Source organism: Eptesicus fuscus, chromosome 9 (genome assembly GCF_027574615.1).
Source record: "Eptesicus fuscus isolate TK198812 chromosome 9, DD_ASM_mEF_20220401, whole genome shotgun sequence".
Classification (NCBI taxonomy): Eukaryota; Metazoa; Chordata; class Mammalia; order Chiroptera; family Vespertilionidae; genus Eptesicus; species Eptesicus fuscus.
The window spans coordinates 67473990-67498054 of record NC_072481.1 but is presented as its reverse complement, the minus strand read 5'-3'; the positions used below and the strand labels follow the sequence as shown (position 1 = coordinate 67498054).

General features: G+C 39.6%; 1 protein-coding gene and 1 long non-coding RNA gene across 3 annotated transcripts in view; one reads left to right on the top strand and one right to left on the bottom strand.

The window, feature by feature from the left end:
- LOC129150306 (uncharacterized) overlaps positions 1-24065 on the top strand; it is a 93886-nt gene that overhangs the window by 22158 nt on the left and 47663 nt on the right. The window contains exon 2 of one of the 2 annotated variants that reach the window (XR_008557058.1): positions 8120-8271. The exons of the other annotated variant lie outside the window; for it this stretch is intronic. This is a non-coding gene — a long non-coding RNA (uncharacterized LOC129150306). The remainder of the gene's footprint in view (positions 1-8119; positions 8272-24065) is intronic. 2 annotated transcript variants of the gene reach the window in all.
- LRRC8C (leucine rich repeat containing 8 VRAC subunit C) overlaps positions 1-24065 on the bottom strand; it is an 87174-nt gene that overhangs the window by 51857 nt on the left and 11252 nt on the right. Inside the window, exon 2 of the mRNA XM_028129925.2 lies at positions 7583-7678. The gene's annotated coding sequence lies outside the window, so the exon portion shown is untranslated. The remainder of the gene's footprint in view (positions 1-7582; positions 7679-24065) is intronic.

The window sequence follows — 24065 nt, the reverse complement described above, 5'->3', positions numbered from 1 at the left end:
TGTCAGGATTCTTGTGGGAAAGAAGTGGAGTTTGGGAAAATGAGATGGAGAGAGCCATACGACCTTAATTCACCCAGGCTCCTTCTGGAGGCTGAGAGAGGGATGAAGTATCATTGGATATTGCTACTCCAGGAGCACAAAGTTTCCCAAGGATAAAAGCAGTGAATGACTTTGAAAATCTTTATTTCCCTAGCACCTACTACAGTGCCGGGAAGCATTATTCATTCTTTCTCTGAGTACTAGAGCAGCTTTCATCTGCAAGATATTAAGCTCAGTAATGTGGATATACAGCGAAGTAAGAGAGACAGAACCACTGTCCTTATGAACCTTACATTACGTTGGAAAGACAGGTAGTAAATAATTACACAAAACCATTTAATCAAAATTGTGATAGGTGTGAGGAAGTGGGAGTTTAGGATACTCTGATAGTTGTTAGTACACTGAGGCGCCTGAGCTACTGGGGGTTAGAAGTGATGCTGCTTGGAAACATGAAGTACAGGTGGGAATGGTTATCTAGGGGCAGTTGGAAGCCAGGGCCAGGAGAACATTCCGGGCAGGATGAAAGGTCTGCAGTGTAATGGCTTTTTGTCCCCCCTCTGAGATGCATCATTTTGCCCTCCATCACTCACTATAAATATTTTGTTTTTGTTTATTTTGAATTAGGGTGGACCTCGTATTTTCTGTCTCTGGAGACACGGGGTAGCCTGAGCTGGCCCCGATTCCGTGAGACCAAGGGAGCAGTAAGTTACATGTTCTCAGACTAAAATGGCAAAAAGCCACCAAGACTCACCAAGAGTCTTTATCTAAGGCATTGATGCAAATTTACCCCAAGCAATCTTGCTGTAGAAGCCTGTAGACCGAAACAGTTTTTCCTGCTGCTAAACTGTCCTCTAAAACACGTGGACCAAACTCCACGGCGTCTCCTGGGTCATCCTCCTCGTGACGCCTCAACTCGTTAATGCCGTGTGAAGATGCCCAAGGTTCTGGCTGAGCAGCCTATGCTTGCACTGCATTTACAAAATCCTCATCACAAATGGTGAACGTTGTTCTAGAACCTCAGTGGGCCAGTCATGCCAGTGAGTGGGCTGCTCACAAGGGGCAACTATGAGGGCCGAAGGCTGCTGCTTTCCCCTGCATCTGCCCAAACAGGGTCCAGCCTGCAGGGCAGATAACACACAAGTTCCAGTTCCTGCTTAGGAATGGACTTCTGAGGATACTCAGTCTCTGGTTGGAGGATAGTCTCCTTTGGGCTGTTTTTAACTTTTCTTCTTTGTTCCCTTTGATATATCCTTTCTTCCTCCTTTTATTTCTTCCTCCTGTCCTCCCCCTTCCCTTCCTCCCTCCTTCTTCCATCATTCGTTATCCAATTACTATGTGTCAAGTATTAGAGATAAAACATAAGTAAGAAGCTGTAGTCGAATATGTGGGGAATAGATCTGTAAACAAGGAGACTCAAAACGTGTTATCCCTTCTCTTTGCTCCTCGGCTGTTTGTACGGATTCAAACCCCAAGGGTTTGTGTGAGCCAGACCAGCATTAAAAAAGGTACACGCCCAATGGCCATTTAACCCCTACAGGCAGTTTGCCAAAAGATCAGAGATATAAAACCTAGCGCGAGATTGCCCTGGGATGAAGTAAAAATGAAAACAGAAATAAACAGCTATCTTAACTTTTACAATCTGAACTTAGAAACAGAATAGTTTGGGGTAGATATTTTTTAAATATAAATCCCCTGCTGTATGAATTCTTGTAACTTGCTATTCAAAACTCAAGAACCAAATAGATTTGGATAATAAGAGGTACTATTAGCCTGGCCAGCGTGGCTCAGTGGATGAGTGTCGACCTATGAACCAGGAGGTCACACCCCGTTGGAGCACATGCCTGGAGTGTGGGCTTGATCCTGAGCAGGGGCCATGCAGGAGACAGCTGATCAATGATTCTTTCTCATCGTTGATGTTTATATCTCTCTCTCCCTCTCCCATCCTCTCTGATATCAATAAAAATATATTTTTTAAAAAGAGGAACTATTAGAGATGCTATTTATTAAATACTAGCGTTTCCGTTGCAGGAAAAAATCCTGCAATAGGATTTCCTGCTGCACTCTACCCCGCCTCCGCTCCGCCCTTGTCACCCGCCCCGCCTTCTCCACCAGCCAGCCTGCTTTTCCCTTTGCCCCCGGCCCCGCCTCCCCTCCGCCCTTCTCCTCCCCCCCCCCCCCCACCCCCGTGGCTTGCTTGCTTCTTTGAAGCTTTACTCCCTTCTGCAGCTCTTGGCTTCTTTCGAGGCTGTCTTGATATGCAAATTAGCCGCCATCTTTGTTGGGGTAATTTGCATACTCGTCCTGATTGGCTGGTGGGCGTGGCTTGGCTGGTGGGCGTGGATTAGGTATAGCGAAGGTGCGGTCAATTTGCATATTTGTCTATTATTAGATTAGATTTCCATCCATTTATTTTTCAATTGACATATAATACTGCATTAGTTTTAGGTATATACTAATAACAATGATTTGATATATATATATATTGTGAAATGATTACCAGAATAAGTTTAGTTAACATCCATCACAATACATAGTTACAATCTGTTTTTCTTATGATGAGAACTTTTAAAATCTACTCTCTTGGCAACTTTGAAATATACAATACAGTACAGTTAACTATAGTCACCATGCTGCACATTATATCTCTGGGATTTATTTATCTTATAAATGGAAATTTGTACCTTTTGACCACCTTACCCATTTCACACCTGCTCCCTGCCTCTGGTAACTACCAATCTGATCTCTATATCTATGAATTCAGTGTTTTAAAAAATGATTTTTAGGGTCCACATATACATGAGATCACATAGTATTTATCTTTCTTTGTCTCACTTATTTCACTTATGAACATGGGGTTGCAGGTATCTTTTTAAGTTAAAGTTTTCATTTCCTTTGGATAAATACTCAGAAGGAGAATTTCTGGATCATATGGTAGTTTTATTTTTAGTCTTTTGAGGAACCTCCATGCTGTTTTCCATAGTGGCTGCACCAACATACATACCCACCAACCTTTTCTCCACATCCTCCCCAACACTTACTATTTCTTTCTTTTTTATATATATATAATAAACATTCTAACAGGTATAAGGTGATATTTCCTTGTGGTTTTGATTTGCATTTCCCTGATTAGCTATGCTGAGCGATGCTGAGCACCTTTTCATGTACTTGTTGGCCATTTGTATGTCTTCTTTGGAAAAATGTCTATGTAGGTCCTCTGCCTGTTTTTTAAAGCAGATTAGTTTTTTTTTTTCTATTGAGTTATATGAGTTATTTATATATTTTGAATATGAACCCCTTAGCAGATATATTACTTACAAATATTTTCCCCATCCCATAGGTTGCCTTTTCTTCTTGCTAATGGCTTTGCTGCACAGAAGCTTTTTAGTTTGCTGTAGTCCCACTTATTTCTTTTTGCTCTTGTTGCCTTTGATTTGGTGTCAAATCCAAAAAATATTGTCAAGACTGATGTCAAGAATCTGACACCTTATGTTTTCTTCTAGGAGTTTTATGGTTTCAGGTCTTAAATTCGTCTTTAACACATTTTGAGTTAATTTTTGTGTATGGTAAGATAGTGGTCCCATTTCATTCTTTTGCATGTGGCTGTCCAGTTTTCCCAACACCATTTATTGAAAAGACAATCTCTCCCCCATTGTATGTTTATCCATTATTTCTTAAACTGGCTTTTTTTTTTTTTCCTGGTGAGAAGGTCCACAGCATTTTTTAAATCCTCAGTCAGATTTATAATCCCCCCAAATATATAAACATACACCAACAGTACATCAGCTATTGTGACTATAGAAAAGCAGAAAGCATCTGTGTAAAGAAAGTAGTTACTGGAATTAAATGAGAAAAAAAATCATAAGAACATGAGTGAGTCAGCAGGAGGGTATAACAGCTTTAAAGGTATCAACTTCAAAGAAAAAATGAAATTATTTGGGTTGCCCTAGTAACACCAAGATAAAATGTGGAAATGAAAATGTGAGACTTGACATTTAAGAAAACTTTCTTCAGCATAAGGTCTCTCACATCATGGAATGAGCTTTACCATGGCGACAGGAAAAAACACACATATAAACGGATTAAAGAAAGAAAATATCCAAGGGTGGAGAAGCATAGTAATAAGGATTAAGCTGAACTAATAAATATCCTGTACCTTTCTTTTCTTTAACTCACATTATTAAATAGGGGGAGCAAAGTGTCTGCAGTGATCAAATTAGACTTTCTTCAGTGACATGTGATCTTAAGTGATTTAAAATGTTCAGCTTTGCCGAAACCGGTTTGGCTCAGTGGATAGAGCGTCGGCCTGCGGACTCAAGGGTCCCAGGTTCGATTCCGGTCAAGGGCATGTACCTTGGTTTCGGGCACATCCCCAGTGGGGGATGTGCGAGAGGCAGCTGATCGATGTTTCTCTCTCGTCGATGTTTCTAACTCTCTATCCCTCTCTCTTCCTCTCTGTAAAGAATCAATAAAATATATAAAAATAAAATAAAATGTTCAGCTTTTGTATTATTTCTACCCACTCACTTTCCCCCAAATGGTACAGAACTTCCACTCATTCTAGAACTCTGGCTTTATTAACAAGAAAAGGCAAAAGAAAAAACAAACAAACATAAGGAATAGGTTACATTTTCTATGCTCAATCTCTACTTTTTTTGGAGGTGATAATCTCTCGTAATTAAGACCAGACCAGACATTCATATTAATGTAGCATTATAGTGGTTGGGGGCACAGCACTGAAGGCCAAGTGCCTCATTCTGAATCCTGGCTCTGCCACTTGTACGCTGGGTGACCATGAGCAGATCCCTAAATCCTTCTATTTCTTCATATTTAAAATGGGGAAAAGGGTATAGCTTCTTTCACAGGGTTGTAAGTATGTAAGAGATAATTGTGGCAATCACTAATTACAGTATTGGGTAGGATAGTATATTGAATATACTATCAATAAAGCTAATAATCAAACCTGGTAAGTCTGAAAGAGTTTACTATTAAGAGTAAGAATTCCTTGGTGTTTGCAGCCTCTAGTTCTAAGTTGAGGTATCACACTAAAAAAATAATTATTTATAAAAATATAAGAAACAAACTTCGAAAGAAACATTTGTGTTAAATGGGAAAGGAAAAGTATAACCATGGACATTTAATATTATTGTGCCTCTTAAATGCCCAGCATTAAACATGTTATCTGTTGAGCTTTCTTTTTAACTTCCATGTTAAAACCATGAGGTAGGTATTATCTTGGCTCTACAGTGAAGGAAAGGTGCAAAGAGAGACTAAGTAATTTCTCCAAGGTTACAAAGCCTGTGAATGGCGCAGCAAAACTTCCCACTCAGGTATGTCAGATGCCAATGCCCAAGCTCATTCGACTCCATGAGAGAAATTTTTTCGTCTCTAACAACCTCCTTTATTGGAAAGTTAGCCTGTCATCCATTGGCAAAAACATCTATTTGTGCAGTTTGCTACCTGAGGACTGAATTCAGGGCATATTTGCGATTTGCACAATCTAGCCTAAAATCTGGTGCTGGGAAAGAAGTCCAGTCCAGCTGAAACCGGTTTGGCTCAGTGGATAGAGCGTCAGCCTGCGGACTGGGGTCCGGGGTTCGATTCCGGTCAAGGGCACGTACGTTGGTTGCAGGCACATCCCCAGTAGGGGGCGTGCAGGAGGCAGCTGATCGATGTTTCTCTCGCATCGATGTTTCTAACTCTATCTCTCTCCCTTCCTCTCTGTAAAAAATCAATAGAATATATTAAAAAAAAAAAAAAAAAAGTCCAGTCTGAGGAAAGATTTCTTTAAAGGTTAGAAAGGACTCAGCCTCTCTTTGTAAAGGAATTACTGGTATGGGACTTACTCTTCTAGAAAAACAGAATTTTACCGCAGCCACAGGAGGCCTTTATGCTATACACTTGATTACACCAATTTCTTTTTTTTTTTTTTTTTTGGTCTGGTACTAATCCCTTGGGTGGAGAATGCAATCCCCAAATTCCACACAGTTCCAATCCTTCAGTGGGGTAAGTGTGTGATTTCTAGGAACTCAGTGCAGCAAAGCAACAAGAACCCTCTGTACCGGGAATTTGAATACCGGGAAATGTACACCAAATTAAAATAGAAGGACAGCAACTACTTACTTCCTTTTCATTGTTCTTGTTCCAATTAATTTGGTCAAGACAATTATTAACCACCTCTTGTCCCTAGAAAATGATCAGAATGTCCCTTCCCTGGTGTTTCAGTGAAGTATTTTGCTTTATCGCAGATGCGCCCACAGAGAGGATTAGTTTTCCTTTAAAAAAAAAAAATGGTTCAAATGTTCACTGCTTTCTAAAAATTATGACTCTGCATTTTGCTTTTCCCATTCAGGCCCCACAATGTTTCCAGAGGCAGGGAGTAGAAAATGCTCTAGATGAACTTAGGAAAAAAGAATTCTCAAGGGTACCTAATGTCTCTGTCCAATCCATGGCGCCACAGCCTTAGTGCTACCAACTCATTTTTTATGTGAAGACATATCCAGACGTATCTGACAATGTATCTGACAATTCCTCTGTTAGAGGAATCTGACTTTTAAAAAATATATACATTTTATTGATTTTTTATGGAGAGGAAGGGAGAGGGATAGAGAGTCAGAAACATCGATCAGCTGCCTGCTGCACACCTTCCACTGGGGATGTGCCCGCAACCAAGGTACATGCCCTTGACCGGAATCGAACCTGGGACCTTTCAGTCCACAGGCTGACGCTCTATCCACTGAGTCAAACCGGTTAGGGCGGGGGGAATCTGACTTTGATGTGATTTCACATCAACCTGAGTTCCCCAGCTCACATTCCCTCAGCCTCAGTTTTCTTCATATCATCAGAGACCACCTTGCGGATACTTCTGTTACTGCCCTTCTTTCTATTTTACCTCAATTTCTTCATCCCAGCTTCCCAAATTCTTCCTTCTCGAGCCTTCCCCTATTTAAGGAACACATGATCTACCTGATGGATCGAAGTGGGGTTTGAGACAGGGAGATGACACGAAGCTTTCTGACTTTGAAAATCAGAAAGGGTGGAATTGCCATTTCCTAAAGGGAGAAGGAAGCTACAGAGAAGCAGCTGTGAGGAGGGGGTAGGGAGGAGTTTCGCCAGAGACATGTTAAACCCGAGATGTCAGCCGTCCAGGTGGAGGGGCTCCATTAACAGTTGGATGTATTAGGCCAGTGTCAAAAGATCTGGCCTGGAGATGTACATTTGGGAATGATTAGGGTATAGGAAGTAGTTAAAGCCACAGGATAGAATGGAGTCACTTAGGAAGTATATGGAGAGAAGAAAACTACCTAAGGACTTCCAGCAGCAAGGGTCATTTTCCAACCAGATGTGGGATTGGGTCACTCTCTCGCTTCCTGTATTTTTCTGCACAAATGTCTTATCAGAGACACATTCTCTGATCATCGTATTTACAATATTAATACTAACTTGCCACCAGCAGTAGCACACCATCCCAGCATTACCTTTTTCATCCTCCAAGTTACTTTTCTCAACAGCATTATCTTAATCGATATATTACACATGTGCTTACTTGTGTTTTGTTCTGTCTCCCGCCTTACAAGTTAAATTCCATTAGAAAAGGGGGCTTTGTTTGTCCACTCTTATCTCCCAGTATGCAGAACAGTGCCTGGAACATAAACAAACAAACAAACAAAATACTCAATAGTTGCTGAATGAATGAATGAAAAATGAGTGCATATCTATTCTTAAATCGCCCACTTGTGAAACATATATAACAGAAACATTTCTGTGAATACCACAATTTAGAGTTAGGTGCACTTGGTTTTGGGGAAAAGAACCACTAGATTTCTTTTGCAACTCTGCACTTTTTCATAACACCTGCATTATGCTTAGGGATATAGTGGAGGCAAAGAAGGCATAAAAGGCCTCTTAGAAGATTTATGTGGAGGTTGAAAAGGAAAATTTTCCTTTGCCTTGTTCAGTGAGTTGGAAGAGGAAAGACAAGAATTAAAAGAGGTGTTCTCAGCCTGATTGATTTTGAACCTTGGGCTCCTTTATAACATTAGCAGTATCGTGTTCTTACCTCTACTCTCATTGATTGCCGCAGTGACATTCTCCCGACTATGGAATAAGGTAAAGACCACAAGAAGAGACGAACAGGTGTTTTCTAAGCAACAGCAGTGCAGTAGTGACCATTGATGATTGGGGTCAAGATACTCGATGGCAAATGACCAGCAACACACAAGTGCAGAAAAATGGGTAAGTGAGGACTGTGGGAAGTTATGGTGACTCAGAAGTGGAACAAATGAACAATGCTATCATTCTTTAAAAAAAAAAAAAAAAAAAGATACTGAACTTGTAGTATTCAAGAGCCAGAAAGGCAATCGTTTGCTATAACAAGCATCATTTGGGTCCCTTACTAGACTTTAAGGCTCTATCTTTTAAGAGGAATAGGGAAAATATTGGCTAGACATTTATTTAAAAGCAACAAATTATCAAAAATGTATCCAGATGGTAATCGTTTCTGACTCATCTCCATTGCTATCACCCTGGTCCATGTCATCATCATCTTTCAACTGCATTATTATTGCAATAGCCTCATAATTGGTCTCCTTGCTTCTACCATTGACTCATACAGATAAGTCTCAACTGAGCAGCCAGAATGATCTATTAAATTACTGAGTCTCTCCTTTGCTCAAAACCATTTCTCACTTAGAGGAAAAGCCAAAATCTGTACAAAAATCTCACAAGGCCCTTCATAGTTGGCACGCGCCCCCAGCCCCAATAACAGTGGCGCAGCCTTCTCCTTCACTCTTGCTTTGCTCCAGCCACGCTGGAACTTCTTGAAGAACGGGTTCACTCCTTCCTCAGGGCTTTGCATTTCCAGTACCTTGTCTGGAATTCTCCTCTTGTTGATATCTGTGTGGCCCAACCCCTGACCTTCTTCAGGACTTGCTGAAACTTAATCCAGATTCCAACCACATTTCACCATCTCTGTCACTGTCACTCTGGTCCAAGCCGTCACCAGCCCTTGCTTGGATATTACTGCAAAGCAGATGTAATATTACAACCGCACCCACAGATCCAGCACTCCGTTTCCTCCTGCCCTGCCTCATTTTTCTCCAGAGCATTTAGTATCTTTGAACATAGTACATTTTTTAAAAATTGATCTTTATTGTTGAAAGTATCGCAGATGTCCTCTTTCCCCCCATTGAGCTCCTCCTCCCTGCATCCATCCCCTCACCAGGCTTTTGCCCCACTATTATAGACAAGTGCTTTGGTTGATCTCTTCCTGCCCTCACCCCTTCCCTCTGAGAATCCTGTCCGTTGCATCCTTCTGTGTCTCTGGATATTTTTTTTTATCAGTTTATTTTGTTCTTTAGATTCCACATAAAAGTGAGATCATATGGTACTTGTCTTTCTGTGACTGGCTTATTTCACTTAGCATAATACTCTCCAGGTCCTTTCATGCTGTCTCAAAGGGTAAGAGATCCTTCTTTTTTACAGCTGCATAGTATTCCATTGTGTAAATGTATCACAGTGTGGTGTGTTTTTTTTTTAAATTCATTCATCTACTGATGGGCACTCGGGCTTTTTCCAGATCTTAGCTATTACAAATAACACTGCTATGAACATAGGGGTGCATATATTTTTTCGGATTGGTGTTTTAGGATTCTCAGGATATATTCCTAGAAGTGGGATCACTGGGTCAAATGGCAATTCCATTTTTAATTTTTTTGAGGCAACTCCACACTGCTTACAATAGTGGCTGTACCAGCCTGCATTTCCACCAGCAGAGTACTAGGGTTCCTTTTTTTTCCACATCTTTGCTGGCACTTGTCATTTGTTGACTTAATTGATAGTAGCCAATCTGACAGGTGTGAGGTGATACCTCATTGTTGTTTTAATTTGCATCTCTCTGATGATTAGTGACATTGAGCATTTTTTCAGATGTCTCTTGGCCATTTCTATGTACACTTTGGAGAAGTGTCTATTTAGGTACTCTGCCCATCTTTTTATTGGTTTATCTTCCTTTTTCTGATTTGTCTGAGTACTTTATATCTTTTGGAAATTAACCCCTTATCAGATGTATCATTGGCAAATACTTTCTCCCATACAGTGGGTTCCCTTTTCATTTTGCTGATTTCTTTTGCTGTGCAGAAGCTTTTTGTTTTGATGTAGTCCCATTTGTTTATTTTTTTTCATTGTTAGTCTTGCCATAGGCATCTTATCAGTGAAAATTTTGCTATGTGAGATGTCTGATATTTTGCTGGCTACATTTTCTTCAAGGATTTTTATAGTTTCATGATTTACATTTAGACTTTTATCCATTTTGAGTTTATTCTCATGTATGATGTTAGTGGTCTAGTTTCATTTTTTTAACATGTACTTTCCAATTAACCCAACATCATTTATTGAAGAAACTATCTTTACTCTATGCTCTTGCCTCTAATGTAAAATATTAATTGAACATAATGGCTTGGGTCAATTTCTGAGTTCTCTGTTCTGTTCCATTGATCTACATGCCTGTTCTTGTGTCAGTACCAGACTGTTTTGATTATGGTAGCTTTAGAGTATAACCTGATATCTGGTATTGTGATCCCTCCAACTTTGTTCTTCTTTCTCAAGATTGCTGCAGCTAATTTTGGGGGGTATTTTTTTGGTTTCATATAAACTTTTGGAGTGTTTGTTCTAGATCTGTAAAATATGCTATTGATATTTTAATGGGATTGTACTGAATCTGTAGAATGCTTTAGGTAGTATGAACATTTTAATGATATAACAACAAATATTTTCCATGAAATTTTTAGTCAGAATCTTCGTTTATCATTAATTTTTTAAAAATATGCGGGATATTCTGTAAAATTTATATCATTTGGACAAACTTTGCTTTTGCTACAACATCAAGTAAATTTTCCATCATATGGTTTTTCATCAGAGAAATTTAGGAATAGGCAAAATTGACATGTAAGTCATTCCACCACAACCGTGTTCGATAATTGCCTCCTCATTTACCTCATTTTCACTAGGAAGGCAGTTTCTACCCATATTGGTAGTACTTGTCTATGACTGTTCTTCAGACATGTTCTGTTGATGACATTGCTTTCTTTCAGCTTCAGAGGTATGTTGTGCCAAAAGTAGTTCTTCAGACATATTCTGTCGATGATGTCACTTTCTTTTATATATATATATATATATATATATATATATATATATATATTTTTTTTTATTGATTTTTTACAGAGAGGAAGGGAGAGGGCTAGAGAGCTAGAAACATCAATGAGAGAGAAACATCGACCAGCTGCGTCCTGCACACCCCCTACTGGGGATGTGCCCGCAACCAATGTACATGCCCTTGACCGGAATCGAACCTGGGACCTTTCAGTCCGCAGGCCGACGCTCTATCCATTGAGCCAAACCGGTTTCGGCCGATGATGTCACTTTCTTTCAGCCTCAGAGGTACACTGTGCCAATAGTTAGTCTTCAGGTACATTCTGTCGACGATGCCAGCTTCTTTTGGCTTCAAAGGTACGTTGTGGCAATAGCTGGTCTTTAGACATATTCTGTCAACAATTTTGGCTTCAGAATATCAACAAAAATGTAACGTCATTATCCAGTGCCTACAGCCACCGTTTGTGGGCTGGGCTGGGCTGGGCTGTGGGCCGCTTTTTGCACCATGGCAGCATCAGTTACGATTTGGTGGGCTGTTGTTCTGGGGTGATGGCAGGGCCTGTGTCCCACTTGGGGGAAGCCGAGTGTTGCTTTGTCAGTGCCAGGTCCATGGTGCTGTTTCTCTGTGCACATCATGGCAGCTCCTGCATTGAGCATCTTCCCCGTTGGTCAGTGAGTGTCACAGCGACTGGGAAGGACACTTAGCACATTAGCCTTTTATATATATAGATTTTTAACAGGGTTACATCCTCTTGTTGTATCAATTCTTTTAGTATTATCAAGTGGCCTTCAGTGTCTCTCTTTATGGCCTTCATTTTGAAGTCTATTTTGTCAGATATGAGTATTGCTACTCCAGCTTTTCATTTCCATTTGCATGGGATATTTTTTTCCATCCCTTCACTTTCACCCTGCATTATTATTATTATTTTTTTTGTTCTGAGGTGGGTCTCTTGTAGACAGCATATATATGGGGTCTTGTTTTCTTATCCATTCAACCACCTTATGTCTTTTTATTGGTGCATTTAATCCATTTACATTTAAGGTTATTATTGACAAGTACTTATTTGTTGCCATTTTAATTCTTTATGCATGTGTTCCTCCCTTTCTCTCTATTTCTTCTTTTTACAACAGTTCTGTTAGCATTTCTTGCATTGTGCTGATTTGATGGTAATAAACTCCTTTAGCAATTTTTGGTGCTTTTTTTTTTTTTTTTTTGTCTGTGAAGCTTCTAATTTCACCTTCGATTTTGAATGATATCCTTGCTGGATAGAGTGGGCTTAGATTCAGTCCCTTGCTTTTCATTACTTTGTATACTTCAGGCCTGAAGTGTTTCTATTGAGAAATCAGATGATAGTCTAATGGGAACTCCATAGGTAATTCTCTCTCTCTTGAAACCTTTAAGATTCTTTCTTTGTCTTTAACATTTTCCATTTTAATTATGATGTGTCTTGGCGTGGGTCTTTTCAGTTCATCTTGATTGGGATTTTCTGTGTTTCCTGGACTTTTGTGATTTTTTTTTTTCAGGGACACTGTTACCCTTATTATGTGGATGCTCTTAGTTTTATGTTGTCCCAGAACTCCCTTAAACTCTCCTCCTGCTTTTTTATTTTTTTCCAATTGCTTATCTGAATGGGTGTTCTTTTTACCTTGTCTTTTAATTTGCTGATTTGATCCTCAGCTTCTTCTAGTCTACTGTTGAATCCTTCCAGTGTATTCTTTTTAAAATACATATATTTCTTATTTATTTCAGAGAGGAAGGGAGGAGAGAGAGAGATAGAAACGTCAATGATGACAATCATTGATCGGTTGCCTCCTGCATGCCCCTGCTGGGGATCAAGCCCACAACCCAGGTACATACCCTTGACTGGAATCAAACCCAGGACCCTTCAGTCCTCTATCCACTAAGCCAAACCACCTAGGGCCTTCCAGTGTATTCTTTATTTCAGCTATGCCATTCTTCACTTCTAATAGATTCTTATTCATTGTTTCAACTTCTTTTTCATGTTGGTGTAGTTCTCATTAAGTTCCTTATAATAATTATTAAGTTGCTTAGTTCTCACTAATTTGTTTGAGTACCCTTGTAGCCATTACTTTGAATTCTTTATCTGACAAGTTGCTTGTCTCCATTTCATTTAGTTCCTTCCCTGGCACTTCCTCCTTTTCTCTCATCTGTGGGTTATTTCTTTGTCTCCCCATTTTAGCAGTCTGGTAGTCCAAAGTGCCAGGTGAGGCGGGTGAGGTTGTGGGGGCAGATCAATGTGTCCAGAGGTGACTGGTCTCACAGGGTCACAGCTGTGGCTCTGATCTTCTGGTGGTACTGGGTTAAGCACACAGGGTTGCTGTGGCAGGTCTGTGTGTCTGGGGGCATTAGGTCACATCTATTGGTGGTGTCAGGCGGTGGGGCCATTTGTCCAGAGGTGCTGGGTCAGGCAAAGTAGATGGTAGGGGCAGGTCTGTGCGTCTGGGTACATTGGATCACAATGACAGAAGTGGGCACACCACATCAAGGCGGTGGGGCCAGTCGTCCAGGGGAGCCAGGCTGGGATGGCAGGTCCTTGTGTACAGGCAGGCCATGTGTCAAGGTGACAGGGTGGGCTGGGTGCTTCACTGGCAGGGGTAGCAGAGTGGGCCAGGTGCTGCTCAGCTGGTGGAGGGGGCGGGCAGGGTGGGCACTGCTCAGTTGGTGGAGGAGGTGGGGTGCTCCACTCAAGGTGATGGCAGGCCATGCACTCCACTTGCTAATATGGTAGACAGGCCCTGATACTGCTAGTCAAAGCAGCCGGCTGGACCTCCATGGCCCACAGTTCAGGAGCACTGAGTTGCCATGTTTGGTTTGTGTGTGTAGACCAGTGGTTCTCAACCTTTCTAATGCCGTGACCTTTTAATACAGTTCCTCATGTTGTGGTGACCCCCAACCATAAAATTATTTTCGTTGCTACTTCATAACTGTAATTTTGCTACTGTTAATGAATCGTAATGTAAATATCTGTGTTTTCCGATGGTCTGAGGCTCTACAGCAGCGGTTCTCAACCTGTGGGTCATGACCCACAGGTTGAGAACTGCTAGCAGGGTTGCCTAAGACCATCGGAAAACACAGATATCTACATTATGATTCATAACAGTAGCAAAATTACAGTTATGAAGTAGCAACGAAAATAATTTTATGGTTGGGGGTCACCACAACATGAGGAACTGTATTAAAGGGTCACGGCATTAGAAAGGTTGAGAACCACTGGTCTAGAGGCTTCAGCTCCTAGCAGTGTGGTCATGGGCATCCATCTGTGGCCTAGGAGCACTGGGGCAGGGTCACTCCCCGCAGCCTCCTCCTGTAGAGGACCTTGCAACTCCTTCATAATAGATATTTTAATTACTATGCATAATACATGTAACATTTCTGTATAGAAACAGAATCTATACAGAAATGTTACATAAATTGAGGTAAGCAAGGACACAGATAAGTCTAAATGATGAATCAAGAGCATGGATGTATATGGACAGACTGACATACCAAGTATAGAATGCTACAAATTCATATATAAAAAGAGGCTTCAAATCGCTGCATGAGAGATTCAGGGTATACAGGAAGAACCTGATAAATGACTGAATAGAAGATTCTAGAACAAAACCTGTGGATTGGTCATGCTATAGTGATATGATAAAATAGGACAGTGAATTATGTTTTGAGGGTGAGAGTTGCTCTCTGAAGGCATACTGCTAGGGGAGTAAGCGCGCCCCCCCCCCCAACCCGGCCTCTGCCCAGAGCCTCAGTTGAGTGTTTCTCCAGGAGTCAAATCACTTACTGAAACGGCAGAAAGTGACATGTGTTTCCAAAGGGAGAACACATGGACTGATATTAAACTAGGAAATGCCAATTGGAAAACCTGTTGACAGAATCTGGGCTGAGCCAGTCTCTTGAAATGTATTAGAACAACTTGGAGGAAACAAAACAGTGTGTAGGTAGAATGGTGATTCTCACATTGGCTGCATGTTAGAATCAGCTGGAAATGCTTGGGTCCAGTTAAATCAGAATGCCTGGGGTGAGGTTTGTTTTTAAAGATTCCCAAGTAATTCCAACATGCAGGTGGGGTTGACACATTTCCCTAGAAACATCTTATTTCCTCTTCTTGTGATAAAAAACACACCAGATGAGGTCTTGAAGAAAAAATAGAGCTTTATCTGGACCTCCCAATGTAGAGCTCATATACTTAAAATGATTTTAGTACTCGATGAATTTATAGTTTAATAAGTATAAGGAATAGGCTAATCATATCTTTAGTTAATGTGTACCTCAGACCCCACCTCTCGTCTCCCCAGATCCACAGGCTCCCCCATGGGAAGAACACGCTACTAGGATAACATTTGAAAGGGTCTTAGACCATAACTCCAGTGTTCTATTTTGGAAGCCTGCGGCTGTGTATTTTCATATGCAGTCCAAGATCAACACTTTCCCTACCTGCTCTGTTCACTTCTTCACTGCCCTGCGTTATTTATATACTCATCTGTCTCCCCTCCCCCACTCTGAACTCCGTAGGGGCAGAGGCTGCCCTGCTCATTTGGGCACTCCCAGCCTCTGGCCTAGTTGTCTGAACAGTAATGGTTTTATGTGACAAGGAGCTCCACAGGTATAGCAATGACTTACCCCTCCAGAATTTTCTGAACATTACAAGAGTAGTTCTGGAGGGGTCCGTTTTTTATTTTATAGGTGCTTTTTTGTAGAACAGCAGTATTAATCTTACCCAGCAAAGATCTCCTTACAGATAAAGGAAAACCCCACCTCCATCACAACGGAAGCTAAGATTTACTCCGTACTTAGACGGTATCAGTCACTTCACATGTATCCTGTTATTTAATTTCTAAGCATCGACGCCTAGGTTCTCGGCACCATTAACTTACTTTACAAAAGAAATGGAGGCTTCAGAAGGTTAAATCTCCTACCTGGGGTTACACAGTGGCAAGCAGAGAGGCCCACGTACAACCCAGCTAACCTGTTTTAGAGCCAATTATTAGAAGTCACTAAACCTAACATTTCATGGACAACGGTAAGAACAAAACTGAAAACTGAATTCCTTCTTGATTTAATCTAGGAATTAGTGGGAAAGAGTATTTTCCTTTACAGAAGGATTTCTTAGGAACTGAGAGTGATACTATTCAAAATTTCCTATTAACTTATAATATCAAAGATGCTTTCTTTTAAATTTATATTATACTCAGAGTGTAATTACACTAGAGTTGTTTCCTTTTAAGTTTCTGTTACCGCCTCCTAACTCTTTGGGTTTAAATATCTTAGCTCTTCATTCTCTTTGTCAATAACTTTAAAGAATTTAAAGGGGAAAAATCTACTTCATCCAAGAGCTAAGTGAGAGTACAGATATTCCATTTTCTTATTAGAAAAGTGCCCATTTTCAGCATACTATACATTCACATTTTTAATTAATATTTTATAGTTTTTCAATTTATGATACACAGGTTCAATTTTTATATCAATAGTTTAGTTTTAGAAAGGTAATAAGGATTTCTGGTTCATAGGTGATTCCAATATAAAAACAGTGATGGAGCTTTGGTATAATCTTTCTAAAAATGAGGACATAGCTGTCTATTTTTAAAATACTGTGTTCCTGCTGCCTTTTCCACTTCCATTAAATAAATGCCTTAGTTGGAGTATGAGATGTTAAGAGATGTGGAATGACTATTTTAAAATGTTATGGAGGTTAAATATTTTCTAACTCATTTTCAGATTATATTCTAAAAACAAATGTATTCTAAAACAGGTTTCATTCCAGGTTTCCAAGCAAACACACCCAAATAGATTAATTAATATATCAGAGCCTTAGACGGGTCTCAAATGCTATACTTACACTGGCTTATGATGTCACACAAGTAATTTTTATTCATTTTGAATATGTCAACAGGAAGAGGTCTGGCAGAAACATAAAAATTCTAAGCAAACTAATTCTGAGACTCAAGCAATTCCATTACCAGAAGCGTTAGTTAAACCAAACAGCAGTGTGGCCAAAGAACACCAAGGAACACCACTGTTTTCAAGATCTGTGGTTGCCTCTTATAAGGGACCTATTCTGCTCTTATTTGGATGTGGCACAAGGGGGCTTTTGGAAAGCACGGTGTATTTCAATTAAAAGACGCATCTCGTTACAGCTGAGTAAACGTACAGATGCTCTTGGTCGTACACTTACATCCCGGAATCCTCAATAAATGCATCTGCCGCTTAACATTAGCAACACACTTCACTGCCTCACCTAAAACATTTTTGTTATTGTGTATACAGTTCTCAAAATGCGGTATGGTCCTATGTGCAGAGCTCCAGTTTGGGTCTAAAATATTTTTCACTTCTGTTGAAGAACGGGTCCCCTGAACATTCTGCAGAAACAGACTATCATCTTACTAAGCACCTTTCTGCTAAACCACCATGTCCACTGCTTACTGAGGCCACGATCACATGTAGGTGGACTATTCATAACGATGGGATATGCTCCTACTTAGAGCATGGACATAATATTAATTGCTTAAAAAGTTTTTAAAGCCTTGGCCAGTTTGGCTCAGTGGATGGAGCGTCGGCCTACAGACTGAAGGGTCCTGGGTTTGATTCCAGCCAGGGGCACATGCCTGGAATTTGGGCTCAATCCCCAGTAGGGGGCATGCAGTAGGCAGCCGATCAATGATTCTCATCATTGATGTTTCTATCTCTCTCTCCCTTTCCCTTCCTCTCTGAAATCAATAAAAATATATTTAAAAAAAATTTTTTTTAATCCTCACCCAAGGATATGCGTGTTGATTCTTTTAGAGAGGGGAAAGGATGGATGGAGGGGGAGGGAGGGAGGGAGAGAGGGAGGGAAGGAGGGAGGGAGGGAGGGAGGGAGGGAGGGAGGGAGGGAGGGAGAGAAACATCAATATGAGAGAGACATCAACTGGTGGCTTTCCATACATGCCCCAACCAGAGATCAAACCCTGACAGGGAATCGAACTGGCAATCTTTCAGTATACGGAATAACACTCCAACCAACCGAGCCACACTAGTCAGGGGTCATTGCATTTTACTACAAAATTCAAAAGTAATTTGTGCAAATTACCTTCTTTATGAAGTAATTACAGTTGTTTTGTACATCTAGAGTGATATGAAGTCCTTAGTGTAAAACACTATATGCCAAGTAAAATAAAAATACTCCTGTTATTACCTTATACCAGTATGTATATATTACCTCATTGAACATCTGAACTCTAAGTGTAGACATAAGCAGCAACATTAATCTAAAAAATAAAACTGGCTCTAGCCGATTTGCTCAGTGGATAGAACATCGGCCTGCGGACTAAAGGGTCCTAGGTTCGATTCTAGTCAAGGGCCTGTACCTCGGTTGCCGGCTCCTCCCTGGCCCGGGTCCTGGTTGGAATGCGTGCAGGAGGCAACCAATCGATGTGTTTCTCTCACATTGATATTTCTCTCTGTCTTTTCCTCTCTCTTCCAACTCTCTCTAAAAAAATCAATGGAAAAATATCCTCGGGTGAGGATTAAAAAATGCTTTAAAAAAATAAAAGTAAAAGTCATCTCTATTCACCCATTTTGTTCAACATAAAGTGGTGGTTACAGTGTAAATTTTACAGCCGGAAAGACCTAGGTTTGAAATCCAGCTCTGTGCCAACGTCTTTGAATGATACACACTTAGAAAAGTGCCTGGCAGTATATGACAATTGTCAAGCTCATTATGTAATTAAGAAAATATGAGTGAGGCTTCTCTTCTAGGAAGCTTCTGGATTCTGAAAAACCCCATTTATTGCATGTTCTCTATATCTACTATTCATGGAAAGTGCCTAAAAGTACCCCACATAAAGCTTTTTGGGGTCTTCAATAATTTCTTAAGACTGCAAAGACCCTGCCCTGGCCGGATAGCTCAGTTGGTTAGAACAGTACTCCAATACACCAAGGTTGAGGGTTCAATCCCCAGTGAGCATACAGACCAGAAGTAATCAATGAATGCATAAATAAGTGGAACAACAAATTAATCTTTTTTCTTTCTCTCTCAAATCAATAACTAGAAATTAAAAAAAAAGAGTGCAAAAGCCCTGAAGCCTAAAATTTGGCCAATAGCTTCTCTACACTGCAGCCAGAGTGATCCTTTGAAAACTCAAGTTAGATTATGAATCTCCCTTGTTCAGAACCCTCTAATGGCTCCTCCTCTCTCAGAATAGAGGTGGACAAAACTCTTAATGAGCCTACAACACCCTGTCTAAATAACTCCTCCTCTTCGCTCAGGGCCCTTCCCCCACACACTGGCCTTCTTGCTATTCCTCCACCATGCCAGGGACATGCCTTTTTATTTGCTATTCCCTCTGCCTGGCTCTCTTTTTCCTCAGATATAAGTGGCTCCCTCTCCTCCTCCAGGTCTTTGCCTTATGAGCCATAGTTTTAATTGTTTCCCTCTGCAGATAGTTAAATACGTGCACATATTTTCCCTGTTCTCCTCCTTATCTTTGTCACCTGTCTGTTTACCCTAACCCCTCTGTCACAGAGTAAGTCCCAGAGACAGCGGTTGGTTTCTAATCTCAAAGGACAGCCCCTCTGGTGTGCACTGCATCCTGTATGGTCTTGAGGGTTATCTGGCGAAACCTTTAGGTAAGATAATACTTAATCCATGGCAGAGAGCAGGAACTCAATTGTAGCTTTAAAATCTGCCCGAGACCCAGCCTCTAGAAAAATTTGTGGAAAGGCTGATGGCTTGATGACAGAAAGTTCTTTTTAAATCCTTATGCTACAGGTGAAACTTCTATCTCTTTTCAGAAGAGATGTACAACCATTCTCCATATTCAGTTGGAGATCCCTTCATACCCCTGAAAGTAATTATGAAATCTCTCCTTGTCATCATCTGAGCTGGAACATGCCAATGCTTTTCATTTGTCCCACACAGATTCAACTTTTCAATGCTCTGATCCTCTTGGTGATGGTCTTCTCTCTCTCCCCCAAGGTTTTCATCTTCCTGTTAGCTATGTAGCCTTAAACTGTAAGAGTTAGTGTGGCATCAACAGATCCCTAGAGTCTGCTTTTCTGTTCTCACAATCCAGTGTACACTTTTAAAATATACTAACAGACTGCCTTACAAAAGAAAAACTGTCCAAATCTGTTTGTATAACTTTCAACTTCCTCCGAGAAAGAAATCAGTGATATAATCCTTAAATAATTGATTCTCATGAACCTTAATGACATTAACCAACTGGGAAATTGGTTACCGCCCACACAGTTGACCAGCTGTCAACCAACCAAATATTATTTTCTTTTGATGTCAAATCTAACATTTTTCTAACCAGTTTCTTTTCCTATGAAATGTTCTTACCAAGAGCAAATCTTTGAATTAGTCTACTAGAGAGCTTTTGCCTTACAGGAAATTTGTTATAAAACTTGGATACATGCTAACAGCACTGCTGTCAATGTTGTTTTATAATGCAGGATCAGCGAGCTTGCTCTATACAGGGAGAGAGAGTAAATATTTAGGCCTTACAGGTCACATCTGGTCTATGTGGCATAGTCTTTTACAAATATTTCAAACCCTTCAAAAAATTTAAAGCCAATTTCAGCAAGTGGGCCATACAAAAACAGGTTGCAGACCCAAACTACCTGGACCACATTTGGTCAATTCCTGTTGTGGCGGTTCTTGGAGGTTCAGTGGGGGTCACTCTTCTCAAAAGGAACCGAGCTGTTGGCAGCTTCTGGGTCAAGGAAGTTCAAGGCATTTAGCTATTGAGATCCTTTGTGTATCTCTTCTAATCATGAGTTTTTTGCTGATCTACGGCTATTTGAGTACTTGAGTGTCAAAGTCTAATGGCCATCTGACAGGACTCTTGTTCTGCGAGGCTTAAGATGACTTACCATCTAAGTTGAGAGCTTGGAGAGCAGTTTGGGCCCTAAAATTGAATAAACTTGGGGTTGGAGTTAAAACAGAACTTGTTTCCAGGAGGAGATTAAAGAGGTATTTTGATAATTGCGTGACATAAGGGACGCCTAGAAAGGAAAGTCAAGTGCAGAACCCAAAGTTTCTGTCCCATGTCTTATGTTTGAGAACTTCCACGGCCAGTGTTTTGTATTTGACACATTCCATGCTAAATGTCTGCTATATTACTAAGGAACAACCAAAGCCCTTAAAAGGAAAGTTAGGAATGAGAAAGTATGCATTGTTAAGAAAAAAAGGATCTAAATCTTGGAAATGAGGCAAAGGGAGGGCAGACTATTCTTTCATTGTAATACTGAAAAACTGCTTAGGGAAATATAACTTTCTTTGACTTGTTAATTACTACTGATTAAAGTTCAGACTTGTAGATTTTTGTCCATTGAGTAAGAAAACCCAAAACATTGTTTTTTATTGACCTGAAGGACATTGACTAGTTTTGTATCTAAACTCCCAAAGTTATTCTAAGTCTTTCCCCCCCCTCCCCCAAATAATTCCTGAATGCTCTTTGAATCCACTCTGCCATTCTGCCAGCTCCTTCATCAAGGAGTTGAATAAGTCTTTGACATGTTCTTTTTATATTTAAGAGTCATGCTTAACTTTCTGAAAATTATCCTTTGATAGCATTCACTAAAGTCTCGTTATTTTGTGTTTTGCTTGCATTGAGTTTGTGTATATATTTGTATTTGCATTACCCCGACAGTTAAAATAGTGTGTAGGAATTGGTTCAGAGGTTTTCTATTTGCCTGTGTCTGACGGCGGTTATTTATAGTGTTGCGCTTTTGTGGTCAGTGAGTTCTTGGGGCACCTACTAGACGTACCGCTTCCTATTGGCTTGGAACACCTTTAAGAAGGAAGGCTAAGTGGCCACAGGAATTTGTCCCTTGTGTGCTAGGACAACACCTCCTTAAACAAACAGGCCTGGGTGTGAAAGGAAAAAGAGTTAAGGGAAATTCTGCCGGGACTTGGTCTGACAGTGAATGAAAAGGATAATTCTAAATAGACCAAAACAGATAGAGATCTACAATTTACCAAGATAATCCCTCCATCACCATCCCAGGCAACACAACAGTGGAGGAATGTTAACCAATTAAAAGTGTTTTAAAGTTGCCTTTGCCTCTTTCCAGAGAGAAATTAACAAGACTCTAAATCCTCAAATAAATGGAGGTCACATATTCCAGGCAGAAGCTAATAAACACAAATATCTAGAATAAAGGAATATGAAAAATAGTTATTGCCCCAGTGTTCATAACAAAGAGAGGGGGGAAATTTCACAAAAACCGAAAAATTGCTATCTGGTCAGCCTTCATCCGCCCTTTTTAGAGTTCTTAACCAGAACTTTTAATCCAAAGTAATTTAATAGTGCTTTGATAGTACTTTGCAAACTACGGTTGAATTATATAAAATTCAATGTTCAATTGATATTTCTGATAATGAGGAATACTTGGACAAATTATTTTGTTCAATGTCTTAGCCTTGACTTTATTCCAGCTGTGGAGATGATACAAAAATTATACCTCATTTACATCAAAATGATAAACACATAGATACCATATGATCCAGCAATTTCACTTCTATACATATTTACCCAAAAGAAATGAAAAAAATATATCCACACAAAAACTTGTATCTGAATATTATTAGGGGCACTATTCCTCATAGCTCCAAAGTGGAAACAACCTAAGTGTCCACCAATTGATGAATGGATACAGAAAACATGGTCTATCCATATAATGGAATATTATCTAGCAGTGAAAAGAACAGCATATTGATACATGGTATAACTTGACACATGGATGAACTTTGAATATGTTTTAAGTGAAAGAAGCAAGTTATAAAAATCACATATTGTATGACACCATTATGTGAAATGTCCAGAATAGACAATCTATAGATTCAGAATATAGATTAGGGGCTGTCCAAAGTTTGAGCAAGCAGGGAGGTATGGTGAAGAGTGACAGCTAAGGGTACAGCCTTCTTTTTAAGGTGGATAAAAATGTTTCAAAATTGGATTATGGTAATGATTACACAATTCTGTAATTACACTAGAAAGCATTTAATTGTATACTTTAAACAAATCAGTGTTATAGTATGTAAATTATCTCTCAATAAAGCTGTTCATGCAAGACTAACCTGTTCTCTAATAGAATGCCTATTTAATGGGAAGTTACTAAATTCCTTATATTTGTCTAAGTCAGATCATTACTTACACTAAAAATTTAAGTCTCTGTAGATATGTTGAACAACACTGAATTATAACTAGTTATAACTAGCCTGTTTCTTTAATGGTTGTAAATTTTAGGCACTGCTGCAGTAATGTGAAACCATAAATGTCATTGCTATCTGATAAGTTTTTAGTATGAACTGTGATACATTATTTTTAAGTGGTAATGTGCATTGTAATTCAAAATAATTAATTTTAAGACCTGAGACTAACATTAAAACTAAGCAATTATGAGTAATCTTTGGCTAAATACGACCAAGTAATAGTTTAAAGCTATGTATCATATCTCTATACATAATTTATTCTTTTTAATACTCAAATAATAAGACTAATTATTATCACATCTGGGACAATATTAAAATTAAGTAATTATGAATAATCTTTGGCAAAATAATATCATGAGTTAAAGCTATATATCATTTCTTTATACATAAATATATTCTTCATAGCACTCAAATATTAAGACTATAATCATTATTTTATAACATACTTTATAAAATTAATGTTATCTTAAAAACTAAACTTTAACACTATTGTCACCCACCATTTTTAGCTTATGTGATTTATATGATAAGTAACACATACTGAGATAAAATTAAAACTTAAAGCAGCTTATTAGAATAGATAACTGGTAACTCAAAAAGAAAAGTTATTTTTGAGATGACCTTTTCTCAATATGAGGCTATAAAATTATTTACCAGATGACACCC